The 19,855-nt window shown below is 45.3% G+C and overlaps 1 protein-coding gene across 2 annotated transcripts in view; it reads left to right on the top strand.

Annotated features, from left to right (window-relative positions):
- The first annotated feature begins 3,567 nt into the window (after window positions 1-3,567).
- Window positions 3,568-19,855, top strand: part of AMACR (alpha-methylacyl-CoA racemase) — an 89,262-nt gene continuing 72,974 nt past the window's right edge. Inside the window, exon 1 of one of the 2 annotated variants that reach the window (XM_040420998.1) lies at window positions 3,568-3,661. The gene's annotated coding sequence lies outside the window, so the exon portion shown is untranslated. The remainder of the gene's footprint in view (window positions 3,662-19,855) is intronic. The other variant, XM_040421000.1, reaches the window with a different exon arrangement.

Consider the following 19,855-nt stretch of genomic DNA (forward strand, 5'->3'; position numbering starts at 1 on the left):
GAACCTGCTTGCAAAATGGTGCGAGTTTCACTGAACGCATCCGGACCTAATCCGTCACGCTCGTGTGAAAGAGGCCTTATTGACTTGAAAGGAGGCGAGCTGCAATACCAGACCCGGCCACAAGAGTTGCTCTTTTTCCTGAAGACAAGGCAGGCCCCTCTTCCGCATCTCTTACCACGTCTTTAAAGTTTCTGAAGAAGTTAAGCCAAGGAGTCGTGGTGCTGAATATTAAATCTCCCCAAGTTTGCAGCTCTTCTTCTAAATTGCAGATACTATTAGGAGCGTTTTGTCACGACTCACGAGACTTCCTCTGTCACTTTTGGCATATCGCTGTCTCGCACTTATTTCGCAGTGAGGCTTCTTCCTTTCAGGCTCTTGATAAGCTCAGACGTTGACGGCTTAAGATCTGATTTCCCTGCTGGCTCAAACATAAAGCTGCAAACGAAGGCCGTCCTCTGACTCTCCAGAACTCACCCGCCGCGGAGAGAAGGGCTCTCGCCGGGAGACGCCAGCTTTACTTCTTATGTAGAAGAAAACTAAACTTAATTGGATGTTTTGGAGAAAATGAACACTCATCAGGTCAGGTTTCCCCCGTATTCCACAGATAAAATCGTAAAAAAAATAAAAAAATACACCGAAAGTATAAAGAAGCAAAAAAAAATCTTATTCTAGGAAAAAACAAAGTAGCTAATTTTCCTGCAAATAAATTGCACATCATGTGACCTGGAAGTCTCACCCCTTTTTTTTCTAATGTTTTCAAAATTAATACGTCCCAATGTATCGAAGGCGGATCCTTCAGACAGCTCTACCACCGATCAGCCGTTTGAAGAGGCTGTAGTACACCAAGCGACGGGTCTCGCTATGGAAAGCTGAGGTGCACCTATGGGGCTAGGCCCCGCCTCTAGGTGCACTGAAGCTCTCATTTGCATAAAGAATGAAAGTCTATTTTCTTGCAAATACCGCAACCAATTTTTCAAAAGAGAGGAATCATTGCAATCAGCAGGATCAACTCTATCAGGCAGTTTGTCTAGTTTATTAGGGATGATCCTGCTGACATGTGTCAGTGGGTGTTGGTTGCTCTTCAGGAGAATATCTAACAAGTTGGCCAAAAAGAACTAGATCGGGACCCAACACTTACTATATATGAGGGCTAATAGATGTCACGGAGTGGGCTCCTAGCCTGGACCCCCGCTATTAGGCCTCATGCACACAGCCGTTCACGGCATTGGCGAATCTGTCCGCACTTCAAAAAAAAACAGAACCTATTTTTTAGCAGCGCGGAGGCACGGAGAGGAACCCCATGGAAGCACTCCATAGTGCTTCCGTGGGGTTCCACGCCTCCGTTACGCACTTTTCGGATTGCGGACCCATTCAAGTGAATAGGTCTGCATCTGTGATGCAGTGAGCACACGGCCGGTGCCCGCATATTGCGGACCCGCAACGGCCGTGTGCTTGAGCCCTTACCCCGAGGAATGAGAATATTATCTGGAAGGTTGTGAAAGGGGAACAGGAGATTTAGGGATCCTTTCAGCAGAGCTGCCTTTACACTTGACATAACTGTTAGAGCTCATGCTCACAAATGTATTTTCTTTTCGTGTCCGTTCCGTGTTTTTTTTTTGCAGACCGTATGCGGAACCATTCATTTCAATGGGTCCGCAAAAAAACCGGAAGTTACTTCGTGTGCATTCCATTTCGGTTCCGCAAAAAAATAGAACATGTCCTATTGTTGACCGCATTACGGACAAGGATAGTACTGTTCTATTAGGGGCCAGCTGTTCCATTCCGCAAAATACAGAATGCACACGGACGTCATCCGTTTTTTTTGCCGATCCGTTTTTTGCGGACTGTAAAATACATACGGTCGTGTGCATGAGCCCTTAGTCCCTCCTAAATGCATGCTAGGCTTAACTGATTATTTTCTTGGCAACGGATAATTTTCGTTGGGTTTTTAAGTTAAAACCTGAAACTCCGCAGTGCCCTCAGTATATCTATTGGGCCCCTTTCACACGCGCGAGTCCCACGCATCGGACTCGCAGGGTGTGTCAGGGAGAGCTCCCTTTCTGAACTCCGGAGCACTGACCGGGTCACATAGCATTATACTGATTTATGACGTTATGTAACCCTTAAGCTACGTCTACGCGACGACATTTGTCGCGCGACAATAAGTCGCTGCAACATTTGTAGCGCAACATTTTATTGCACTAATGTCGCGCGACAATTTTTATTATGGCAGTCTATGGTGTCGCACTGCAACATGCAACATGCTGCGACGCAACAGTCGCAGAAAAATCCATCTCGAATTCGCAGCATGTTGCATGTTGCAGTGCGACACCATAGACTGCCATAATAAAAATTGTCGCGCGACATTAGTGCGACAAATGTCGTCGTGATGACGTAGCCTTAGAGGTCTGGAATGTATTGGATAACACTGGCAGCATTATGTCAGTGTTGTCCAATACATTCCAGACCTCTAAGGGTTACATGACATCATAAATCAGTATAATGCTATGTGACCCGGTCAGTGCTCCAAAGTTCAGAACGGGTGCTCTCCCTGACACACCCTGCGAGTCCGATGGGGGAGGGGGGGGACTCGCTCATGTAAAAGGGGCCATATGCCCCTCCATGGTGCCAGCAGTATACATTTTGCACCCTTTGTGCCCCCTGTAGTTATAATGGCCCTAGTTGTGCCCCAACTATAGATAATGGCAGCCTTTCTGCCTCCCAGCAGCTATAATAGCCCGCAAGTTGTGCCCCAATATAGATATAAGCCCTGGTTGTGCCCCCATACACATATAATGACCCCCAGTTTCATGTGTATATATATATATATATATATATATTGTGGACCGTCTATATACGGTCCACAATATATGGGGACCTTCGTCTGCATGAGCCCTAAGGGTTACAGCCACACGTGCAGGTTTCTTAAACCGTATATATATGGACGGTCCACAATATACAGGCACTGGCCGTGTGCAGTCTGTGGTGCGGACCCATTGACTTGAATGGGTCCACGATCCGCCAGGTACGGCCGAAGATTGCTAATCTCCTATCTTACGCAGAGCGGAAGCACGGATCGGAAGCCCTACGAACAGCTTCCGCGGGACTTCGGGTCCGTGCCTCTGAACCAGAAAAGATATGCGGATTGCGGACCCATTCAAGTCAGTGTATCCACATCCGCACCACGGAGTGCACACGGCTGCGCCCGTGCCTTTTTGACTGCTTTTGGCGGTCTGCAGCGCGGCTACAGAGCCCTTACGTTTGTGTGCATGAGCCCTAAAGGGGGAGATTTATCAAAACTGGTGTAAAGGAAAACTGGCTGTTGCCCATAGCAACCAATCAGATTCCAGCTTTCATTTTTCAGCGCTACCCTGGAAAATGAAAGGTGGAATCTGATTGGTTGCTATGGGCAACTGGTTTCCGTTACACTAGTCTTATAAATCCTATAGCATAAAAAAAAATAAAAAAAATATTCTGTGAAACTAATAGACAGTAATAAGAAACCGCAGCCTGGTGTGCACAGTGCACTACAGCCCTCAGCCCCTGCACTCTGACCCGCCGCCAAGGCTCAGCTATAAACAGGGCTCTGACGGCTTCCTGGGGGAGGGGAGACAGCAGGAAGAGAGCGGAGGAGGCTGAAGGACAGCAGAGTATACTGCAGGTACTGCTGCCTGTGTGCTGGGCTCTGTACACACTGTGCGGAGGAGAGGTATATGCTGTGTACAGGGATATAGGACACACGTATGGAGAGGTGTATACTGTGTACAGGGGGCTATGTGCTGATATATAGGACAGGTATATACTGTATACAGAGGTCTATGTGCTGATATATAGGACACATGTATGGAGAGGTATATACTGTATACAGGGGTCTATGTGCTGATATATAGGACAGGTATATACTGTATACAGAGGTCTATGTGCTGATATATAGGACACATGTATGGAGAGGTATATACTGATATATAGGACACATGTATGGAGAGGTATATACTGTGTACAGGGGGCTATGTGCTGATATATAGGACACACGTATGGAGAGGTATATACTGTATACAGGGGTCTATGTGCTGATATATAGGACACATGTATGGAGAGGTATATACTGTGTACAGGGGGCTATGTGCTGATATATAGGACACACGTATGGAGAGGTATATACTGATATATAGGACACATGTATGGAGAGGTATATACTGTATACAGGGGTCTATGTGCTGATATATAGGACACACGCATGGAGAGGTATATACTGTATACAGGGGTCTATGTGCTGATATATAGGACACACGTATGGAGAGGTATATACTGTATACAGGGGTCTATGTGCTGATATATAGGACACTTATGGGGAGGTATATACTGTATACAGGGGTCTATGTGCTGATGTATAGGACACACGTATGGAGAGGTATATACTGTATACAGGGGGCTATGTGCTGATATATAGGACACACGTATGGAGAGGTATATACTGTATACAGGGGTCTATGTGCTGATATATAGGACACATGTATGGAGAGGTATATACTGTATACAGGGGTCTATGTGCTGATATATAGGACACGTATGGAGAGGTATATACTGTGTACAGGGGTCTGTGCTGATATATAGGACACGTATGGAGAGGTATATACTGTGTACAGGGGTCTATGTGCTGATATATAGGACACGTATGGAGAGGTATATACTGTATACAGGGGTCTATGTGCTGATATATAGGACACATGTATGGAGAGGTATATACTGTATACAGGGGTCTATGTGCTGATATATAGGACACGTATGGAGAGGTATATACTGTGTACAGGGGTCTGTGCTGATATATAGGACACGTATGGAGAGGTATATACTGTGTACAGGGGTCTATGTGCTGATATATAGGACACGTATGGAGAGGTATACTGATATATAGGACACACGTATGGAGAGGTATATACTGTGTACAGGGGTCTATGTGCTGATATATAGGACACGTATGGAGAGGTATACTGATATATAGGACACATGTATGGAGAGGTATATACTGTATACAGAGGTCTATGTGCTGATATATAGGACACACGTATGGAGAGGTATATACTGTATACAGGGGTCTATGTGCTGATATATAGGACACATGTATGGAGAGGTATATACTGTATACAGGGGTCTATGTGCTGATATATAGGACACGTATGGAGAGGTATATACTGTGTACAGGGGTCTGTGCTGATATATAGGACACGTATGGAGAGGTATATACTGTGTACAGGGGTCTATGTGCTGATATATAGGACACGTATGGAGAGGTATACTGATATATAGGACACACGTATGGAGAGGTATATACTGTGTACAGGGGTCTATGTGCTGATATATAGGACACGTATGGAGAGGTATACTGATATATAGGACACATGTATGGAGAGGTATATACTGTATACAGAGGTCTATGTGCTGATATATAGGACACACGTATGGAGAGGTATATACTGTATACAGGGGTCTATGTGCTGATATATAGGACACACGTATGGAGAGGTATATACTGTATACAGGGGTCTATGTGCTGATATATAGGACACGTATGGAGAGGTATATACTGATATATAGGACACGTATGGAGAGGTATATACTGTATACAGGGGTCTATGTGCTGATATATAGGACACGTATGGAGGGGTATATACTGTATACAGGGGTCTATGTGCTGATATATAGGACACTTATGGAGAGGTATATACTGTGTATAGGGCAGTGGCATACATAGAGTAGGGGTCCCCTAGCAAGGATTTAACAAGCAAAGCCCCCCCCCCCCCCCCCCCCCCCGCACAGGACAGAAAGGTTTCCACCTAAACCCCTTTCAATGACCCTTGGGTCATATTTTTCCACTTCCTCATTTGCTAAAAGTTGTTCCTTTTAGAGCAGGCATGCTCAACCTGCGGCTCTCCAGCTGTTGTAAAACTACAACTCCCACAATGCCCTGCTGTAGGCTGATAGCTGTAGGCTCTTCGGGCATGCTGGGAGTTGTAGATTTGCAACCGCTGGAGGGCCGCAGGTTGAGCATGCCTGCTTTAGAGGGTAGCGTCCTGACCAAGTTTTCACCTCCAGTAGAAGAGGAGATGATCCCAACTAAGACTGGGCCCCCTCTTGCCCGGGGCCCTATAGCAGTCGCATGGTCTGCCGCTATGGTAGTTATGCCCCTGGTACAGGGGTCTATGTGCTGATTTTATAGGACACCTGTATGGAGAGGTATATGTTGTATACAGCGTTTTATGTGAAGATATATAGGGTACATATTCTACCCCTGTGACATGTAATAAAATTACTGATGCAGTAATGTCCCGATTGGGATAATTAACTTCGTATATCACAACTATCGGCTTCCTAGTCCCGTAGTGAGCATGGTATCTACCGTGTGGTCTCTATATTTTGTGTTATTTCCTCTGTCCATAAATGTAGAAGAAGTCGGTACACGCATGTACATCTGGGGGTAGCTGCATAGAGAGAAGAAACCCTTAGGCTGGGTTCACACAAGCGGATGCCGTGCGTGGCATCCGCTCCGTGAAAGAGTGCCAAGACCCGATGCAGACTGCAGAGGCACGGAGCATTAACATGACTGATAATGCTCCGTGCCTCTCTGTGATCTCTTTACTACGAAATCACTGTGAATGCTCCGTGCCTCTGCAGTCTGCATCGGGTCTTGGCACTCTTTCACGGAGCGGATGCCACGCACGGCATCCGCTCGTCTGAACCCAGCCTTAGCGTTAGTGTTGAACTTTTTTTTTAAGTTCGGCGTCTAGGGTTCGGATTATCGAAGAATCGCATTATGGATTCCGCTACCACGGACCATAACGGAATTTAGAATCCATAGGGCGATTCTTCAATAACCCGAACTTTAGACGCTGAACTTAAAACACAAGTTCGCTCAACACTACTGCAACACATTCAGTGCCGATTTCAACCTCTGGAGCTGATCGGTGGAGGTACGGGTTGTCGGACCCCCACCGATCTGATACTGGAGACTTTCCCTATAGGACACATGTATGTAGAGGTATATACTGTATACAGGGGTCTGGTCTGTAGCTGATCGGTGGAGGTACGGGTTGTCGGACCCCCACCGATCTGATACTGGAGACCTGAGGACAGGCCATCAATATATAAGTCCCAGAAAACCCCTTTAACAGAAACTCATGCTGTACACCAAAAGCTGCGTTCCGGCCTCTTGTCCTCATAGAAGAATGTAAATATTTGAGACGACTTTCCAGGACTAATGTTGGTTTTACGGTCTCCTGATTCCATTTCGTACACGAGCTTCTCACGTGCTTCACCTTGTGCTGTGCATTCTCCGGCTCCGCATTCAACACGGATAACTCAGGGAACCTACAGCGTCCTGTATATCAGGAAAAACTCGCTCCTAAACTGAAACATTTAGTCGCCAAATTGAAAAAAAAAAAATATTTTTATATATATATATATAAGACTTGGAGAAGATGAGACGCAGGTCACATATAGGAGAATACAGCACCACATACCTGTTACATCCAGTGACCTCTCCTGTCATGGAAATCTTCTTCTCTTTCCTCTTCTCCTCCATTGGACCCAGACCGCCATGACATTCTTTCAGCTGCATCTCGTCTCTACAGAGTTTGTTATAGACACGTTAGATTTTTAAATTTTTCCATCAACACCCCCCATCCTGGTGTCCCAACAGTGTCATCCTGCTGCCACTCCCCATATTGTGCCCGTGGTGCTCCCCAATGCCCCAGGTACTATATTGCTGAAAAAAGTGACCACAGTAGACATGGTGTCCCTATAGTGTCTACAGCAATTATAAATGCCACCTAGAGTGTTCCAGTAATAATAATAAAACCTTAAATTAATTCCCCCCTCACTGCCCTCACGTAGTAATTTTCTCCCACACTGCCCCCATATAGTAATTTCTAGAAATATGCTCCACAGTAGTAATTTCCCCCCATACTGTCCTCTAGTGCCCCCCTTATGGCTAGTAATGTGCCCCCCTTACGGCCAGTAATGTTAGCACTTAAAAAACAAAAAGCTAAATTCCTATACTCCCCTGTGTCCTTTCGCTGGCGCTCACTAGCTGCTGGTATGGCCCGGTATAAGGTGAGGCAGATGCGCACACCTCACTGCTGTGAGTCCTAGCACAGGCGGGCGTGGTGATGTCATCACTCCTGCCTGCGCTGGTATTTCATTGCGAAATAGACCTTATGCCTGTAGCGTAGGTGATCGGCGGCGGGGCAAGGAATTATTGGCTCCCATGCCCCGCCACAATATTCAGCTACAGCGCGGCAGCCCTGTCACAAATGGTTACAAGGCTAGAAAGTCTTGTCGCCATCTGCAAATTTTAAGGCGCATTGGCGACCAAAATGGTCGCCATCTGGAGCGCTGTGCTATTAAATAAGCGGCTCCCACCGCTCTTAATCATTGAATTCAGGTGTTTCATTCAGTCCTATTAGGCCCCTTTCACACGGGCGGGAATTCCGCGCGGGTGCAATGCGCAAGGTGAACGCATTGCACCCGCACTAAATCCGGACCCATTCACTTCAATGGGGCTGTGCAGATCAGCGGTGATTTTCACGCATCACTTGCGTTGCGTGAAAATCGCAGAATGCTCTATATTCTGCAAGTGCGGATGCAATGCAATTTTCACGCATGGTTGCTACGAGTTGATGTTAGTAAATTACTGTATTTTCCCTTATAACATGGTTATAAAGAAGAATAATAGCATTTTTAATACAGAATGCTTACTAAAATGTGGCTTGAGGGGTAAAAAAAAAAATAAATTAACTCACCCCATCCTCTTGTTCGCGCAGCCGACATCATCTTCTTTCTTCTTTCAGGACCTGTAAAAGGACCTTTGAGGTAATCTTGAGCGTGGTGAAGTCAGCGCAGGTCCTGCTGAATGAAGATAGAAGGATCTTCTATCTTCATTCAGCAGGACCTGCTCTGACGTCACCGCGCTCACCACTTGGTGATTACGTCATTAAAGGTCCTTTTGCAGGTCCCCAAAGAAGATGCCGGCTGCGCGAACAACAGGATGAGGTGAGTTAACTTTATTATTTTTTAACCCCTCAATTGACATTTTAGTAAGCATTCTGTATTAAGAATGCTATTATTTTTCCCCTCCCCCACGACAGCACCACTGAGATGGCTCCGCCTCCATGGACAGGAAACCTGTAGCATAAAAAGGTGGAGCCACTCTCCCACCTCAGTGAGGTTTCCTGTCCTGGAGCAGGAGACTTGTAGTAAGTTTTTCTTCTAGGGACCCATGGCTTGGAAATCCTAGGAAATCCTAGAGAGCCATGGGTCATGCCAGTCTTCCAGGTGCGAAGTTACCTGAGGGGTGGAGGTTGGTCCAGGCCAGCCGTTTCATCCTGAGACTGAGGACACCGGTCCCTCAAAGGAGTGTGACCGCGTGGGGCCGTGGTGCAGAGCGGCTGATTGAGGACGCGCCAGAGGGCAGCTGTCCCAGGCGTGCACCCAGGAGGGACTGCAGGCGGAAGCCGGTGCAGTGGAACACGCCGGAGCGCCAAACCGGAAGTCGCAGGAATGACGTCAGGTAAGACGTGCGTTCCACAGTGGAGTTCCGGTCAGGTGACCGGAAATAAAAGGATTTCTCTCTGCCGGCAGTACTCAGAGGCGCATTGAGGTCGGCGGACCTCACTTAAAACTTTGGCCAGAGTTGGTGCAAGCGGCAGAAGGGTGAAAAGCAGACACCTCGGTTGCAGGCGCTCCCAGGGAACATGTGGAACTCTCAGAGGAGAGGTGCTGTTCCCTGCAACATATTTACTATTATCCTCTATGCCTCCAGGATGGAAGAGGATAAGAGACCAGAAGAAGCTGAGACTGAAAAACTGGCGCCGGTATAGAAGACTTCTAAGGGGGTAAGATACAGGATATTTATGAAGATACTAATGTATGTCTTTCGTATCTATCACTTGGTTTTTTAGATGGCACCTAAAAAAGCAATATCAAAAAAGAAATATAAGGAATGTGCATTGTGTAAATGACCCTTGTCTTCTTATACCAAAAAATTATGCCAGGATTGTATTGAGAAGACCCTGGCAGAAGAATCCCCAAACTTCATGAAGGGCATTAGAGAGTTAATTAAAACGGAAGTCAAGGAAACCCTTAAATCTTCTAAAAAGTCTAAAAAAAACTGTAGAAAGGACGGATTCAGACATAGAGTCTACAGGTATTAGTGAGGAGGATAGGGATGAGAGATCGGAAGATTCATCCTTAGAGGAAGAAGAACAAGAGAATTTTTTTTTTATTCCCAGTAACTGATACGGAGAAACTGCTTAAAACTATTAGGGCTACGCTTGAGCTAGAAGACTTCAGAGAAGACAGGTCTATGGTGGATACAGTCTTTGAAGGATTGCGGGAAAAGAAAATAAGGTGTTTTCCTTTACATAAGAGCATATCGGCTTTAATTGAAAAGGAATGTAAGAGGCCAGACAAAAAAGCCTTTGTTAGTAAAAATTTTAAGAGGAAATACCCCTTTGAGGAAGAGGCTACAACTTCATGGGATAAAGCACCTAAATTAGACGTGGCCATTTCTAAGGTTTCCAGGAGATCTTCTTTACCATTCGATGATATGGGATTTTTAAAGGACCCGCTAGACAAGAAGATAGACTCTTGCCTCAAGAATACTTGGGAAGCATCCACAACTTCTTTTAGACCTAACATTGCAGCTACAGTTACGGCCAGGTCCTTAGCCTTGTGGCTGGAGAGACTAGAGGGACAGTTAAGAGATAAGTGTCCTAGGGATCAGATTTTAAATTCATTGCCAACCCTGCAGAAGGCGGCGGATTTCCTATCGGACGCTTCCGTTGAGGCGGTTCGGTTGGCAGCCAGATCTGCGTCAACTTCAAATTCTGCCCGTAGAGCCCTATGGCTTAAGAACTGGAGGGGAGGCGACATGGCCTCTAAGCAGCGGTTATGTAGTATCCCCTGTCAGGGGCAGTTTTTGTTTGGCCCAGAGCTGGATGCTCTCTTAGAAAAGGCAGCCAATAGAAAAAAGAGAGCCTCAGGAATCTTCCTTTTCTCAGTTTAGGCCTTATAGACGTCCTTTTCAGAATACTTCCAGGTTTCAGGGAAAGAGACAGCCGGGGGATAGAGATCAGTTTCCCAGACCAAGAGGGTCAGGTGGTTGGGGCTTCATGTTTGGAAGTTCCTCCTCCTCCCAGAAGGACAAGCTGTCAAAAAAATGACGCCAGACTAGAGGTAGGAGGGAGACTAAAAATATTTTCCCTCCGCCTGGAGAGAAGTTGCAGGAAAATGGGCGACTGGAGTTGTGACAGAGGGGTTAAAACTACAGTTCAGAGGACAATTTCCTCAGAGATTCGTGGTTACAAAAAAATCCCAAAAATTGTCGAGAGGTAGATCAGCTGATAGAGAAAAAAGTATTAGTACCAGTACCAAGGGCAGAACAGGGGGAGGGCTTCTACTCTACTCTGTTCTTAGTCAAAAAACCGGACTGCTCCTACCGAACAATTTTATAAATTTAAAACAACTAAACAAACATCTGGTAATAAAAAGATTCAAGATGGAAACCATAAAGTCGGCAATCCATTTAGTTTTTCAGGGATGTTTCATGGCGGTGCTAGATTTGAAAGACTCATATCTACATATCCCGATGCATCCCCGCGCCCAGAAATTTCTGAGGGTAGCAGTTGTAGAGGACCAGGGAACCAGACACCTGCAGTTTCAGGCCATGCCCTTCGGCCTATCAACGGCTCCGAGAACCTTTACCAAGGTGATGGCGGAGGTGGCATCCTTTATCCGGAAGGAAGATATTCTGTTTCTTCCCTATCTAGACGACTTCTTGATTATAGCAAAAACACGAGAAAAATGCTAGAATTCGGTCCAGAAAGTAATTCAGATCCTGGAGCATCTGGGCTGGATAATCAACTTAAAGAAATCCAAGTTAGAGCCCACCACAAGTCAGACATTCCTGGGATTGCAGCTGGACTCGGTGCAACAAAAGACGTTTCTTCCATCAGAAAAGATGGCCAGAACGAGGCCCGGAGAGCTCAGGAGAATCAGAGTATGTCAGTCCGGAAAGCAATGTCCATACTGGGTTTGATGACTGCCTGTATTCCAGCAGTACGATGGGCACAGTTCCATTCAAGGATGTTACAGTGGGAAATATTGACTACAACAAGACGAAGGGAATTGACCTTGGACTCCCAGATGTGTCTCAGCCAGAAAACCCTTGTCTCCCTCAACTGGTGGTTGGAGGTCGAAAACTTAGACCAGGGTATCCAGTGGAATTACCCCGATCTAATAGTGATTACAACGGATGCCAGCCCATGGGGGTGGGGTGCACATTTCAGGGGGTCAGTTGAGGCAGGGAATATGGTCCCCGTTACAGAAACGGTTCTCTTCCAACAGGAAAGAATTGAGAGCAGTATTATTAGCCTTAAGGACAGCCCTTCCAGAACTGCAGCACCAGCATGTCAGGATCATGTCGGACAACAGAACGGTGGTGTCATACCTAAACAGTCAGGGAGGTACCAAATCCCGATCTTTGATGAGGGAGACAGAGATGATATTCTCAGTGATAGAAGGGTATTTAGCTCACATATCCGCTCTGCATATAAAGGGGGAGGAAAATGTCAAGTCCGACTTTTTAAGCAGTCATCGGTTGAAACAGGGAGAGTGGTCCCTGGACCCAACAGTATTTGCAAAGATCGTGGATCTATGGGGGATACCAGATATAGATCTTTTTGCCACCAGGGAGAACAAACAGGTAGCAAGGTTTTGCTCCCTCAGCCCTTACGAATCCCCATTTGGAGTGGATGCCTTCCTCCTAGAATGGAAATTTCATCTGGGATATGCCTTTCCCCCTCTTCAACTCCTTCCCAGAGTACTCAAAAAAAAATAAGGGAAGAAAAGTCGGACATGATAGTGATAGCCCCCTTCTGGCCCAGAAGGGCATGGTTCTCCCTTCTCAGGTCCATGTCGGTAGCAGAACCATGGGTTCTTCCCGAGAGTCCGAATCTCCTGAGGCAGGGCCCAGTAATGCACCCAGAGGTAGAATCTTTACATCTTACGGCATGGAGATAGAGAGGGCACACTTAATTAAGGAGGGATTCTCGGAAGCACTAGTTTTTACTATTCTTAGAAGCAGGAAAAAAGTAACTAATACTATTTATGCCAGAATATGGAAGAGATTTCTATCCTTTGCAGGTCTTGACACCAGTATTTGGCCAGAGGATTTCCACCAGACAGGTCTTAGAATTTCTACAGAGAGGGCTATCTCTAGGATTAGCAAAAAGTACCCTGAAGGTTCAAGTTTCGTCACTCTCAGGTTTAAGCGGTAGGAGCCTGGCCATGGATCCCTGGATAGTTAGGTTCTTCAAGGCGGTGGATAGGGTTGCACCAGTCAAGGGACCCAGATTTCCCCCCTGGGACTTGAACTTGGTTTTAAAAGCCTTGACTACTCGTCCATTTGAGCCCATTGACGATTGCTCAATTAAAAATCTCACACTAAAGTTGGTTATGTTGATAGCGCTCATTTCAGCACGTAGAGTTAGCGAGCTCCAGGCCCTATCTATTAATCCCCCGTTTATGACCATACGCGAGGATAGGGTGATACTAAGACCAGATCCAAAGTTCATCCCTAAAGTACCTTCTAAAACTAACAGGTTGCAGGAGATATTTCTCCCAGTCTTTTTTCCAGAGCCAAAATCCGAGGATGAAGAAAGATGGCACTTATTAGATGTAAGAAGGTGCCTGATCCAGTACCTGGGGAGATCCAAGGACTGGAGAAAATCCTCATCCTTGTTAGTCTTGTACGCGGGGGCCAGGAAAGGTAATGTGGCCTCAAAAAGTACCATCGCTCGGTGGATTAGGGAGCTAATTTCTTTAGCCTACTCCTGTTCTGGTCTGTCTCCTCCACTATCTTTGAAGGCGCACTCTACCTCCTGGGCAGAAAGGTCTAGTGTTTCTATTGACCAAATCTGCAGGGCGGCCACATGGGCTTCTCCGTCTACCTTCTATAAACACTATAGGCTTCAACTTGACTCCATCTCTGACCTACTTTTTGGTACTAAAGTATTAGAGGTTGTCACCCACCCTTGATTTCTATGTAATCTCTCTCAGTGGTGCTGTCGTGGGAGAGGGGAAAAATGATGATTACACTTACCGGTAATCTGATTTTCCTGACCCCACGACAGCACCCGTCTAATTCCCTCCCCAAGGTGGTGGTTGGTGTTAAATTTCACGTGGTGAGATGCAAAAAAAAAAAATGTATATGGATATTGTATTAACCAAAAGGGGAGTCCCTCTCATACTCTGTAAACCCCACTGAGGTGGGAGAGTGGCTCCACCTTTTTATGCTACAGGTTTCCTGTCCATGGAGGCGGAGCCATCTCTCAGTGGTGCTGTCGTGGGGTCAGGAAAATCCGATTACCGGTAAGTGTAATCATCATTTTCTCGTATAACCATGTTATAAGGGAAAATAATTAAATATACAGAACACCAAACCCGAACTTCAGTGAAGAAGTCCGGGTTCGAGACTGGGTACCACATTCCGATTTTTTTTTTTTTTTTTTTTTTTTTTTTTTTTTTTTTTTTTCCTGATGCTCGTGCAAAACTCATTGCACTCACGTGGCAAAAACTGAACATCGGAATGCAATCTCAGTCAAAACTGACTGCAATTGCATGCCTAATCACATGGTTTTCCCGCAATGCACACGCGGCGCATCCGGAGCAAATCCGGGACACCCGTGTGAAAGAGGCCTTACCACAGGTGTATAAAATCCAGCCCCTTGCCATGCAGTCTGCAATTACCTGTGGCAGGCGCAGCACTATGAAGTGCCTTTTGTGCTGTGGCATTAGAAGAATTTTGATTATTTCTGACTTATAGTCTAACCAGACTGTGTTACTCTGTAATTCTTCTAGCGCCGTTCTATGGAAACAGTAGGTTTAAAGAGCACACTAAATGCTTGAAATAACTTCTTTATTAACGTAAACTTTTCTTCATATATAACACTGCCGCCTCCGCAGCAGATAGTCCATGTACAAAACATGTGTTGAAAAGATATTACAAAATGGCGGTATGCATAAAATGGTGGTTTAACTGTTCAATCTTGTCATTCAACATAAAATGGGGGATAAATTTCTCTCTTCTGTATCTGTACTCAGTATCTGTGTCTAATAGTTCACTTGCTCAATTTGGTTTGCAGTATGCAATTGCTTATGATCTGTTATGAGCAGTTTGTATGCAATTTTTATGGAATCTGGTTTGTATGCTTGCAATTTCTATTTGGTGGAACTGTTTTGGCCTCTTGTTCCCATAAAACTGGACTCTGACTGGATCTGTGTGTCTGTTCAGCTTCTCTCTGGTGAGTGGTGATTTCAGCTAGGGGAATTCCCAAACAGGCTGTGTGTGAGGCTGGCTGTGGTTGGTGAAAACTCTTGCTGTGTGAGAAGCTGGCTGTGATTGGTCTAGAATTCTGCCCAGCAACAACAGATTAACACTATTCTTTCTGTTTCTGCTGTGTCACTGAGCTTACCTTTCATTACAAAATGAATCTTGACCCCTTCACGCAACATCACGTACATGTACGTGGGGGAATGTGGTGCCTCACCGCATTCCCACGTGCATGTACGTGATCGGCTTTCACTGTCAGCGCAGGGAGCGAAGCACTGAAGCTTCAGTGAAGCCGGCGTGCTGGGGTTGCTAGGCAACCAGAGAAGCCGGCAGGAGCTGTATTGGAGCTCTGACCCGCCCGCGATCGCTGTGATTGGTCCATTACTGCAGAGGGACCAATCACAGCGCATCGGGGCAGGTAAGGGGGGGTTAGGGAGGGACTATGTGCTTCTCCTTCTCTGATCGCCCCAATTCCTGTCAGGGAAGCGATCAGAGAAGGAGAAAGTATGAAAATATTCCTGACCTATGACGAGTATACTCGTCATGGCGCACTGCTACTTAGCGCGCCATGACGAGTATACACGTTATGGCATAAACTGTCACCATGTCTGCAGATATGGTGACAGCGCTGAGATCCCAGCTGTCACACACAGCCGGGCACCTTAGGTCAATGCCGAGGGGGGTCCTGTAACCCCCCCCCCCCTATCGGCGATCGCTGCAAACCGCAGGTCAATTCAGACCTGCGGTTTGTAGCGCTTTCTGCGGTTTCTGATCGCCGCGGTCCCTGACCGCGGGGATCAGAAACTTTAGTATGCCCAAAATAAAGATGTTTCACCCCCCCTGCACCCCTAAATGATGTTATGTGGGCGGGTGGTGCAGGGGGGGTGTCGCAGGCGGTGCGGAGGTGCGGTAAAAGCCGGTAAGGTGCGGGAGGCGGGCGGTGCGGCAGGCGGGATCGCGATCCCCCGCCCGCCTCCCTTTCAATGATCGTTGGTGTCTAGTGGGGATACCAGGGTGCCAGCACATTGCTGGCACCCTGGTATAAACGGCTGACATCTGCGATGCGATGTCAGCCGTTTAACCCTTTCCATACAGCGGTCCGTACGGACCGCTGTATGGAAAAGGTTAACAGCGCAGGGAGCTCCCTCCCTCTCCCATCTGGGGGCTGCTGTGCCTTTGCAGCCCCCCGATGGGAGAGGGAGAGAGCCCCCAGAGAGCCCCCCTCAGCCCTGTACTTACCCTTCCCCGTCTGCGCAGTTCTGACCAGTACTGAGCAGACGGGGAAGGTTCCCATGGCAACAGGACGCCTCTCAGGCGTCCTGCTGTCCATGGTGCTGAACAGATCTATGCTGAAAGGCATAGATCTGTTCAGACAAGTGTAAAATACAGTACAGAACAATATATATTGTTCTGTACTGTATTATACAGACATCAGACCCACTGGATCTTCAAGAACCAAGTGGGTCTGGGTCAAAAAAAAAGTGAAAAAAAGTGAAAAAAGTTAAGTTTCAAAAAAACACATTTATCACTGAATAAAAAAATAAAATAAAAAATACACTACACATATTAGGTATCGCCGCGTCCGTAACGACCTGATCTATAAAACGGTCATGTTACGTTCCCCGCACGGTGAACGCCATAAAAATAAAAAAATAAAAACTATGAGGAAATTGAAATTTTGCCCACCTTACTTCCCAAAAAAGGTAATAAAAGTGATCAAAAAAGTCACATGTACGCCAAAAAAGTACCAATCAAACCGTCACCTCATCCCGCAAAAAATGAGCCCTTACATGAGACAATGGCCCAAAAAATAAAAAAACTATGGGTCTCAGACTATGGAGATACTAAAACATGATTTTTTTTTTTTTTTGTTTCAAAAATATTATTGTGTAAAACCCTGATAAATTATAAAAAGGTAGACATATTAGGTATTGCCATGTCCGTAAGAACCTGATCTATAAAAATACCACATGACCTAACCCCTCAGGTGAACACTGTAAAAAAAATTAAATAAAAACGGTGTCAAAAAAGCTATTTTTTTGTTACCTTACATCACAAAAAGTGTAATGGCAAGCGATCAAAAAGTCATGTGCACCCCAAAATAGTACCAATCTAACCGTCATCTCATCCCGCAAAAATGATACCCAACCTGAGACAATCGCCAAAAAACTGAAAAAACTATGGCTCTCAGACTATGGAGACACTAAAACATGTTTTTTTTTTTTTGTGTCAAAAATGATATTGTGTAAAACCTAAATAAATAAAAAAAGTATACATATTAGGTATCGTCACGTCCGTAAGAACCTGCTCTATAAAAATAGCACATGATCTAACCTGTCAGATGAACGTTGTAAATAATAAAAAATAAAAACAGTGCCAAAACAGCTATTTTTGGGCAAATTTTCCATTTTAATTCATTTTTTCCCATAACAAAGCAAGGGTTAACAGCCAAACAAAACTCAATATTTATTGCCCTGATTCTTTAGTTTATAGAAATGCCCCATATGTGGTCGTAAACTGCTGTATGGCTACACGGCAGGGCGCAGAAGGAAAGGAGCGCCATATGGTTTTTGGAAGGCAGTTTTTGCTGGACTTGTTTTTTGACACCATGTCCCATTTGAAGCCCCCCCCGATCCACCCCTAGAGTATAAACTCCAAAAAATGACCCCATTTTGGAAACTACACCCCTCAAGGTATTCAAAACTGATTTTACAAACTTTGTTAACCCTTTAAATGTTCCACAAGAGTTAATGGCAAATGGAGATGAAATTTCTGAATTTCTATTTTTTGTTACTTTGCCTCACAAAAAAGTGTAATATAGAGCAACCAAAAATCATATGTACCCTAAAATAGTACCAACAAAACTGCCACCTTATCCCGTAGTTTCCAAAATGGGGCCACTTTTTTGGAGTTTCTAACCTAGGGGTGCATCAGGGGGCTTTAAATGGGACATGGTGTCTAAAAACAATCCAGCAAAATCTGCCTTCCAGAAACCATATGGTGTTCCTTTCCTTCTGCGCCCTGCCGTGTGGCCATACAGCAGTTTACGACCACATATGGGGTGTTTCTGTAAACTACAGAATCAGGGCCATAAATAAAGAGTTTTGTTTGGCTGTTAACCCTTGCTTTGTTACTGGAAAAAAAATATTAAAATGGAAAATCTGCCGAAAAAGTGAAATTTAATCTCTATTTTCCATTTATTCTTGTGGAACACCTAAAGGGTTAACAACGTTTGTAAAATCAGTTTTGAATACCTTGAGGGGTGTAGTTTCTTAGATGGCGTCACTTTTATGGAGTTTCTACTCTAGGGGTGCATCAGGGGGGCTTCAAATGGGACATGGTGTCAAAAAAAAACAGTCCAGCAAAACCTGCCTTCCAAAAACCGTATGGCATTCCTTTCCTTCTGCGCCCTGCCGTGTGCCCGTACAGCGGTTTACGACCACATATGGGGTGCTTCTGTAAACTACAGAATCAGGGCCATAAATAATGAGTTTTGTTTGGCTGTTAACCCTTGCTTTGTAACTGGAAAAAAAATATTAAAATGGAAAATCTGCCAAAAATGTGAAATTTTGAAATTGTGTCTCTATTTTCCATTAAATCTTGTGCAACACCTAAAGGGTTAACAAAGTTTGTAAAATCTGTTTTGAATACCTTGAGGGGTGTAGTTTCTTAGATGGGGTCACTTTTATGGAGTTTCTCCTCTAGGGGTGCATCAGGGGGGCTTCAAATGGGACATGGTGTAAAAAAAACTGTCCAGCAAAATTAGCCCTCCAGAAACCAAACGACGCACCTTTCACTCTACGCCCCGCTGTGTGGCCATGCAGTAGTTTACGGCCACATATGGGGTGTTTCTGTGAACATCAGAGTCAGGGCAATAAAGATAGTCTTGTTTGGCTGTTAACCCTTGCTTTGTTAGTGGAAAAAATGGGTTAAAATGAAAAATTAGACAAAAAAATGAAATTCTCAAATTTCCTCCCCATTTGCCAATAACTCTTGTGCAACACCTAAAGGGTTAATGACGTATGTAAAATCAGTTTTGAATACCTTGAGGGGTGTAGTTTCTTAGATGGGGTCACTTTTAGGGAGTTTCTACTCTAGGGGTGCATCAGGGGGCTTCAAATGGGACATGGTGTAAATAAACCAGTCCATAAAAATCAGCCTTCCAAAAACCAAACGGCGCACCTTTCACTCTACGCCCCGCTGTGTGGCCGTACAGCAGTTTACGGCAACATATTGGGTGTTTCTGTAAACGGCAGAGTCAGGGCAATAAAGATACAGTCTTGTTTGGCTGTTAACCCTTGCTTTGTTAGTGGAAAAAATGGGTTAAAATGAAAAATTAGACAAAAAAATGAAATTCTCAAATTTCCTCCCCATTTGCCAATAACTCTTGTGCAACACCTAAAGGGTTAACAATGTATGCAAAATCAGTTTTGAATACCTTGAGGGGTGTAGTTTCTTAGATGGGGT

Source organism: Bufo bufo, chromosome 2 (genome assembly GCF_905171765.1).
Source record: "Bufo bufo chromosome 2, aBufBuf1.1, whole genome shotgun sequence".
NCBI lineage: Eukaryota > Metazoa > Chordata > Amphibia > Anura > Bufonidae > Bufo > Bufo bufo.